Genomic DNA, 9,965 nt, shown 5'->3' with positions numbered 1-9,965 from the left:
CATCTAGCTCCACTGCACTCTACAAATCAGGTAACTGAATAAGGCAAAGGGCTCAGTGAAGTCATAGGCTCTGCAGCTTTAGATTTATAAATTGGAGATCACATGGTGTAAATGATTTTGTGATCTTTTATTTTTTACATTTTTTTTTTTAGACCACAGATTAGTTTATTTTTAACACCCATCATGCCATGAATTCATAGGGAATAGGTTCCAGTAGCTCAGGCTCCTTTCCATTGGTTCTCACAAAGTGTGCTTCTCTGGGTGGAGCAGGCTGGTGCTTCAGTTGAACCCAGGTACCTTTCTCTTTGGCTTCTTTTTCTGGTCATTTTCCTTCACACGTTTTAGGAAGCTATCTCTGCTCTTAGAATGTCTCTCTCTGGTCAAAATTGAAGAATAATGCTAATAAATATAATTAAAAAGAAATCTTTAATAAAACAACAACAAAAACAATGCCAATAGCATGCTGGGTAACACTGTAGACTCTTCTAGTTTTGTCATGGTAACATTTGTGGGGCATTTTGAACAGTACCCATTTCATTGATGTCTACAATATCGCCTTTCTTGTAGATTCCCATGTATGCTGCCAAAGAAGCCACTTCATGTTTTCTAAAAGGTCCAGAGAACATGTATCGGGTGCCTCTCCTCTTTGCCTTTGTGTTAGTCATTTTGGTTAATTACTGGAAGATGGCGGTTCCATTTTTTACATTTTCAAACAAATTGTAACCATCTTTTTTATTTTCTTAGGTTTTTGCCATTGGGTGCATGTGCTAGCCAGAGAGTGTAAGAGAAAGAGAAAGTGAGAAATCACCCCCCAGGGGAGATGACCACACCGGAATCCGTTCTCCTCCATTCCCTTTCTGGGATTCTGGGCATGCACACACATGCGCATGCACCCAGAGTGATTTTTTTTTTTCTTTTTTGGAGAGGTTTTTGGTATAGGCATTTGTACTCACCAGAGAGAGAGAGAGAGAGAGAGACAGACAGACAGACAGGAAGGGAGAAATCCCCCCCCCCAGGGGGATGGCCATGCCACAATCCCTTCTCTTCCATTCTCCTCTTGGGATCTTGAGTATGCAGGCACATGAAGCTGGTATGAGTTTTAAGCCACCAGATCTGGGACTCAAACCACGATCAATGATGTAACCATTATACCATCTGCTGGTCCCCACAAAGTGATTTTTAAGCCTCTGGGTCCAGGACTAGAACTGTGGTGAGCACCTTAACCACCATACCGTCTGCTGGCCCCTGTAAATTTTTTTTTTTTATATCAATGCACTTCAGTATTTTTGTTTGTTTGTTTGGTTTTAAACTGCTGCTTTGAACAAGGTGTTTATTCAAAACGAGCTGTCCAAAATGATTTAACTTTTACAGGATAAACAAATGTAAGGATTTATGCAACAGATTTCTTCCGTGGTAGGTTTCTTCTGCTGGTTTCTTTTCTGCTGCTGACTTCTTTTCAGCTGCTGGTTTTTTATCAACTGCTGGCTTCTTGGTAGCTGCTGCCTTTTTTCCCCACTAAAGGCTTCTTCTGCTTCCTAGCACCAACTCCCTTTCCTTTCTTTCCTACCACAGGTTTCTCCCCTGCAACCCCCTTCCCATTGGATTTGACCTCTAGTGCTGCTGCCACTTTTTCCAGCCAATTTTTGTGATTCCTAGCCTGGTGAAGAATGGTGTTCCAGCACGTGGTCTTTGCATATGGGTCATATGGGTTAAGTTTCAACATGAATCTCAGATTTTTCAGTGGATTCTTCTTCAGGACTCTGCGATGAATCTTCTTGCATGGTGCTCAGAGGGCTTTTTGGATCTCTGGACATTTCAAGATTCTGCTAAGGTCTATGTTCATCATCTTGTGCATGGGAAGGTTATGGTTTCTCTTGAGGGAAGCAAATTTTCGCTAAGTGCCGTACAATTCATCTAACTTCTGGAAGGCACTTTCAGTCCAAATGCAGAAACATCCCACATATCCACCAGGAGGATGTTTCAAAATGTTCAGTTTGCTTACAATAAGCAGAGTGATTCCAGGGATGTTTCTGAAGGCCTTGATGATATCATTGTCCCCATTATAGATAATGCAAGGTCTCCTGCATTCTCCCCTGCAATGCCCTACCCATCGGATTTGACCTCTAGTGCTGCTGCCACTTTATCCAGCCAATTTTTGTGATTCCTAGCCTGGCGAAGAATGGTGTTCCAGCACGTGGTCTTTGCATATGGATTAAGTTTCAACATGATTCTCAGATTTTTCAGTGGATTCTTCTTCCACCAGGAGGATGTTTCAAAATGTTCAGTTGAATACAATGAACATTTTGAATGAATACACTGAATATGATGGTGGTTTCTCATTTTGCCCTTGCCAGCTCTCATTCGCTGAGAGGCATAGATCTTTTTTGTATCATTCCAGGCCTTAACTTTCTTCAGAATCAAAACAGCCTCCTTGGTCTTCTTGTAGTCTTTGACTTTATCTTCAACCACCAAAGGAAGTTCAGGAACTTCCTCAAAACGATGACCTTTAGACATGACTAGAGCTGGGAAGGCTGAGGCAGCCAGGGCAGAACAGATGGCATACCACTTTTGGGTTGTGTTCGCTCTGCGGTGCCAACAGTGCCAGGTCTTAGTTGGTGCAAACATGTGACCTCCTCAACACATATTTCCAAAAGCACCCTGGACAGAACGCTGAATCCCATTACTCAAACTCAGAGCCACAGCTCTCCCAGTACCCTAAGACTCAGCACTGGCCTGATGACCCGCTAATTCACTGACAACATAGGGCTGTCTGTTCTTTTTTGCTCAAGTTGATGTGAACAAAGTTCATAATGTGTGGCTGGATGGGAGCCTTGAATACAGCGGGCAAGATGACATTTTTGCCGAATGACTCCCCTTTTTCAGAGTACACTGATTTCAGTGGATGAGCACAGCTATGGCAGGGAGAGGAGAGGACTGACTTCAGTACTGTTAACAGTTGCAGAATACTTTATCATGTGAATCTATAATAATTGATGTAAACTATTGTTTATTGTTGAACATTTAGTTTATTTGGCAGAAATAGTAAAAGGATATCCTTGCAGCTAAATCTCCGCCATATCCTTAAACATTTTTCTAGGATAAATTTCCAGAAGTAGAATCACTGGGTCAACAGCTATACATATTTTTAGAGCTTTGGTTTGTATTCTAAATTGCTCTCCAGAAATATTTTACTCTAATTTATATTCCCAGCAGCCAAGTATGAGATCACCTCTTGAAAACACATTGTGCTACTACTTTTAAAACAATCCTCCTGATAGCAATTTGTTAAGACCTTTGGCTCTGGGTTTTTTTAAATTACTTTTTCTTATTATAAAAAAAATGTATATGGATTGTAAAAATTCAAATGTTAATAAATACATAATATAAAAAGTGAATATTCCTCTATTCCTCATTATTTAGAGAAAATTGTATTTATCTGTAATTATCTATTTTTAGGTATACTGAGTTTCAGGGTTTTCCTATGTGTGTGTGTGTGTATATATATATATATACTTTTTTTTGGCAGGGGGGGGTTTTTGCTATAGGGCATGTGCACTTGCCAGGAAGACAGAGAGAGACAGAGAGACAGAAAGTGAGAAATCACCTCCCAGGGGGATGGCCACGCTGCAATCCCTTCTCAGGATCTGCATTTTCCTCTCAGGATCTTGGGAACGCATGCACACATGCCTGGTGTGAGTTTAAGCCACCGGGCCCGAGATTCAAACCATGGTCAACTACATGGGAGTCCAGCGACATAGCCATTATGCCATCTGCTGGTCTCATCCCTATGTATATATTAATAGGTATATTCATGTAGAGTACTATATACTCTATGCACATTATTTTACGAAACTATAATACTCGTGACTTGCTTTTTCTTTTAGGTTTTATTTGAGGGGGCATAGGACATAGTTACTCACTGGAGAGAGACAGAGAGAGATGATGAGAGGGAAAGTGAGAAATCACCCCTTAGGTGATGGCCATGCTGCAATCCCTTCTCCTCCATTGTTCTCCTGGGATTTTGGGCAGGCATGTACACATTCCCGGTGTGATTTTCAAGCTGCCAGGTCTAGAACTCGAACTATGGTCAGCCATGTGAGAATCCAGGGCCTTAACCACTATGACACCTGCTAGCCTGTGTCTTGCTTTTTAAAATTAATAATACATTTGGACATATTTCTATGTTAGTATAATTAGATGTATCCTCTTTTTTTTTCTCTCTTTCCTTTCCTTCTCTCTTCCTTCCCTTCCTTCCAATAAGGTAGAATTCCTCACACAGGACAGAGAGAGCCATTTGAGATAATGATGAGGACCCTCCTCTTCTCTCTCCCTTCTCCCTCCCTCCCTTCTTTCTGCTTTTCCTCTCTTCCTTCAGAATCACAAGCTGAACCTGCTTGTGCAGACTTGAGAAGCAAATACATACATATCTTTTCAATTTCAGGTTCAGTAATATCACTTTGGTAGCTCAAAATGGGTCATAGTAGAATTTATATTATACTTTGAAAATTGGCAAATGCTACAAATCAAAGTTTTTGTTTGTTTTATAGAGTCAGTTTACTAGAACCCCATTAGTTAAATATTATCCTATTGAAGAAGTATCATGGGGGACCAGCAGGTGGTGTCGTGGCTAAGGTGCTGGACACTCCCACATGGCTGACCCTGGTTCAAGTCCTATACCTTGTGGCTTGCTTTCTCATTTCTCTCTCTCTCCCTCTATGTGTTTCTCTGGTCAAACTGAAATAAATAAATGAATAAAATTTTTAAAAAAGAAGTACTATGACATGTTTTTCCAATCCCCCTACATTGCAAAATAGAGATGTCTCTGATTTTTTATTACAAAATAGTATTGGAAAAAAATTAAAAATAAAATAGCATTGGAGAGACCAGCAGTTGGCATAATGGCTATGTCGTTGTAATCCCATGTAGTCAACCACGGTTCAAGTCCTAGACCCGGTGGCTTAAACTCATGCTGGGCGCATGTGCGTGTGTGCCCAAGATTCCAAGACGAGAATGGAGGAGAAGGGATTGTATCCCTTGTGGGGGGATTTCTCACTTTCTGTGTCTCTGTCTCTCTTTGTCTTTCTGGTGAGCGCACACGCCCTATACCAAAAGAAAAAAAAAAGAAAAGAAAAAAAAAAAAACTCTACAAAAAAAAAAGAAAACAAGGCAGAGAAACAATTCACACACCACCACCATCCTCCCAACCCCAAATAAAATGGAGAACTTGTCCTTTAAAAAAAAATAGTACTGGAGTGAACAAATTGGCGTATATTTTTTTCATATTTTTGTGAGTGTTTTCATAGAATGTATCCCTAGAAGTAAAATTGCTAGGTTAAAGTGAAGAAATATTTTAAAAGTTTGTAGATATTACTTAAAAGCCATGATGAGCCTTGAGACTAGCAGATGGCATAATGGTTACATCACTGGACTCCCACATAGTCACCATGGTTTGAGTCCCAGACCCAGCAGCTTAAAACTCCCGTGCATGTGCGTGACTTCCCAAAATCCTGAGAGGAGAATGGAGGAGAAGGGATTTCAGCATGGCCATCCCCTCTAGAGGGTGATTTCTTGCTTTCTGTCTCTTTGTCTTTCTCTGTCACTCCAGCGAGTGCATGTGCCCTATAGCAAAAATCTCCCTTAAAAAACAAACAGACCTTGGCCAAGTGCTAACAGCATTTGAAGGCAAACTCTTGGACTACTTGTTTCCTTTGAATTTGAGAAGTTTTTAAATCTAAAGGGTTCCAAATATCTTCAAAGATTCTTACATATCTTATGTATGCATATATAATATATATTTATATATTGCATGATATATGTATATTGCAATATGATCACATCCAGAATGTGGCAATGCTGCTAAAGCTTAGGACATATGCACTCATGCACACACACAAGGTGTCCTGAGTAGCCAAAAGAGCTGACATAAAGAGTCTTGTGCTTGGGCCAACCAGGTGGTAAGGTGGTCCAGATAGCTGGATCCCACATGATCTACTTTGCAGTTTAAGTCCCAGATCCAGTGGTTTGAAAAACACACCAGGCGCCTGTGCGTGGATGCTCAAAATCCTGAGAGGAGAATGGAGGAGAAGGGACTGTGGGGTGGTCATTTCCCCTGGTGGGTGCTTTTTCTTTCTCTCTCCCTCTCTCTCAAGCACATACAACTTACAGCAAGTTAAAAAAAAAAAAAAAAAAACTTGTGCTTCACTTGCACTCAGATCCCACCGGATATGATTCTAATATGATTCCATATGCGAATAGTGTTTGTATTTGCCATATGGTTAAAAAAGTCTACTAGAACAGAAAGTTTTTTTTTTTTTTTTGCTTATAAAAGAACAGAGAATTAGCAGAAACTGAAAGATTGGAAGGTATACTAGCAGGGAGGGCAACTGTAGATACTAGAGCTAGCAAAGGGTGTGGGGATAATAGTGGGTGGGTAATAGGAGGAGGGAGAGAGGAACAGGGAAAAATCTTTAATTGATACAAACATGAAAAAATAGAGAAAGAAATAGGTAACAGTTTTTGTGAAACAAATTTTAGCTCCTCTTACCACACTAATGAAACAACATATGCTAATGTGTATGTAGTTGTATTTATATCTGTATCTCATAACATTTTGTAAACCTCAAATATACCCAATAAAATATATTTAAAAAAAAAAACAGCTTGGTTATCTCATACACAACCTTTGGCTGACTTGAAGGAAAAAATTAGAAAGGCAAGAAGGAAAGCTCTAGGCAGATATACTGACAGAACTAAAAAAACTTGAGTAATCATATCTCAGTTAATAATATGCTCCATTTGTGTGATGTAGTCACATGAGATAAAATGACCAAATCTGTGCATTCAAGCCAAAAAAGGAAGGTGGTAACAAAGAAGTCCTTTAAGTAAAATCTATAATTCTCAAAACTTTGGCTAGTCACTGCCTCTCTGGGCTTTTACTTCATCACATAAAAAAATTGAGACAGACTTGACGGCTAGGATTTTTACTCTAGAAGTCTATGATTTCAGGTGATAACAAAGAGCTTGCCAGCAAGGAGAGAATCAGAAATGCTGTGTACTGTGATATATACTATTCTTTTTTTTTAAATCAATAATTATATTTGCTTCTACTATAACAACTACTATGAATCTAACACTTCAGCAGCATTTAAATACCTCAGGTGTTTGGGACAATGAAGAGTGAGGTACACAGGCAGTGTACTTCAATAGTGTCAGAAGTGTCACGTTTTCATGACCAGAATAATAACTAATACTTAGGGTGATTTAATCTAACTGGCAATTAATGAATAGCTACTGTGTGCCAGGCACTGTGTTAGGTACTAAGTCTTCATGAGAAATTAATTTATTCTCAGGTTTCAGGAGACAGGCAGAGAGTAATTAGGCAAAACTAAATTTAAAATGTTTAATATGTAAATGTTTTGATACAGAAATCCTTCCTAGAAGCTGCCCAACTGAAACTTTTTTAAAAAGAGTTATTTTATTTTACTTTTGAGAGACAGAGAGAGAAAGAGGGAGAGGGAAAGTGAGAAAGCAAGCTGCCAGGTCCAGGACTCAAACTACAGTTGACCATGTGGGAGTCTAGCACCTCAACCACTACACTACCTGCTGGCCCCAACAAAAACTTTAACGTGAGTGTCCAAAGATATCCTCCATCCATATACTTACTTCTTCATTATTTGCAATTATAAAATACTAGAAATGACCTATCAATGAAATGAGAAAGACTTGTATATACTAACATGAAAAGGACCCCAAGATACAGGACTAAATGATAAAAGAAGTGACAAGATAGTGTGGTTTTCATTTGTTGATATGTAGCTGTAAGTATCTGCATATAAAATCTGAAGGCATATAATGTTCACTTATAATTAATAAATACATTACACAGGAAGAAACAACAAAAACAATAGCAAACAGAAAAATACAAGTGAAAGGCAAGAAATTAACTGAGTTTCAGCAATATTTTCACGGGGGAGTAATAGAAACTTTATTTAAAACAACGCGTTTTCTGTAAGTTGGGAATGGATCAGTTGTTTCACCAGTTTTCCGACTGAGCAACCAATGCTGTGAACTTTCACTCAATTACCTCTCTCTCCAACCTAGTTGGCTTTGAGCTTTTGGTAAAGCTTTTTACCTGATACAGGATAATGGTGGGGGCAGTGTGCCGATTTGTTTACTGTGAGTCTCTCAGAGGAAATCATGTGTATCTGTAGTGTTTACTTTTCTGTGGAACCTAGAAGGTCACCTCTAAAAATAATTTTGTTCAGTGTCAGAGCTTCTGTGAACAGAGGTCCATGCCTCACATGCTTCTGCAGTAATGCCCTAAGCCAGGCATATCCAGTTCCTCAAATGACTCGGATCAGAGAATTAGAGGAAAGCAGCTGCCAGCTAAACTGTCCAGCTACTGACTTCACTTAATAATGGATACAAAGGAAGCCCTTCAGAAAATGGTACACATCTTTTCTCATGGCTGCCATGTTGAACTTTTAAATATATTTATTGACTGTATTTCTTCTTTTGTCAATTTCCAAAGGAAATAGTAAGAGAATTTCTGAACTAGATCCCATGGCATGGTTATTTGACTTCGTGATACACAAATCTATGGTGGCAACCAGTCACTACCTCTTTTGGAGGGCCCCGAAGCTCTTTTCGTGGGCCTGAGGAATTAAGTTTGTACCTGAAGAACACACCCCATTTGTCCCTGACCTCCATCCTGACCACTCTTTTCTGACTAGACCTTCCATCACCTAGGCTGGGCTGGAACCACATTGTTGAAGGCTTAGAAAGCTAGACTACCAAATTTGAACACAGGAGTAAGATAATGAGAGCTGTGCTTTAAGAACATTAACCAAGCATCAATGTAAAATAGACTTGGGCAAAAAAAGTGAGGAAAGAGAGAGTAGTTAGAAGTCTATTGTCTAAATCAGAAACAATGAAAGTCCAAACTAAAATTATGGGCAGGAGAGGAAATAGAAAGCTGGTCCCCGAGGAAGTCAATCTATGGCTTCGATAGGTACAAAGGAGTTACAATACTTGTGCTAGGAACTGGTGGTATGTTGTGGAGCAGACATCCCCTACTGGGCTCTCAACTCATCCCTTTCTGCCTTCCCATGGACCTCATGGCAACAACCATTTTACCATCTATCTTAATTCTCCACTTTCATAGACTCCTCCCAATTTAAGCCTATTTGGGTATCTTCTACATTTAAAAATAAAACGTTCCCCTTGAGAGGTGGTAGAAAGAGCAGACTACTAATGTTCTCATCTTAAAAGCAGGGATTCAAGAGATGCTATTTATGAGTAATGGAATGAAAAATGGCGTTTAAGTAGGTTAAGCTGACCAGTGGAGAAACTGTGAGGTGAAATAATTCTCTCTCTCTCTCTTTTTTTTTTTTGAGAGGTTTTTGCTGTAAGGCATGTACACTCGCCAGAAAGACAGAGAGAGACACAGAGACAGAAAGCAAGACATCACCCTCCAGGGGGGATGGCCACGCCACAATTCCTTCCCCTCTGCTCCTCTCGGGATCTTGGGCATGCACACACACGCACCTGGCGTGAGTTTAAGCCACCGGGTCTGGGACTCGAACCACAGTCGACTACACAGGAGTTCAGCGACATAGCCATTACGCTAACTGCTGGTCCCAAGTAATTCTCATTCAACGTATGAGGAAGTTAATAGTTAATGTCTAAGGCTGATAAATCAAGAAGTGGTCATATGAGATCATCAGTGACTGGATCCTTAGGACCGTGTGAAGGGGGAGGAACGTGCGCGTTGCATAGGGCAGGATTTCTGAGCTCTAGCCGGACACCAGGCGGACTGAGGCTGCAGGCCCGACCCTACCGAAACTCCACGCATCCCCACCGTTCTTCCTCCTTGGACCCCAGGTTGGTTGCCTGGGACTTTAAGGCGAACCCACACCCCTCCCCACCCGAAACCCGGATCGAGCCGGCCAGCAGTTCCGGACACC

The 9,965-nt window shown here is 40.4% G+C and overlaps 1 pseudogene; it reads right to left on the bottom strand.

Annotated features, from left to right (window-relative positions):
* Positions 1-1,365: 1,365 nt before the first annotated feature.
* LOC102485753 (60S ribosomal protein L4 pseudogene) overlaps positions 1,366-9,965 on the bottom strand; it is a 26,001-nt pseudogene continuing 17,401 nt past the window's right edge.

Source organism: Tupaia chinensis, unplaced genomic scaffold, assembly GCF_000334495.1.
Source record: "Tupaia chinensis unplaced genomic scaffold, TupChi_1.0 Scaffold000341_1, whole genome shotgun sequence".
NCBI lineage: Eukaryota > Metazoa > Chordata > Mammalia > Scandentia > Tupaiidae > Tupaia > Tupaia belangeri.
The sequence above is the reverse complement of the archived record's forward strand: the minus strand, read 5'-3'. Positions and strand labels throughout refer to the sequence as shown.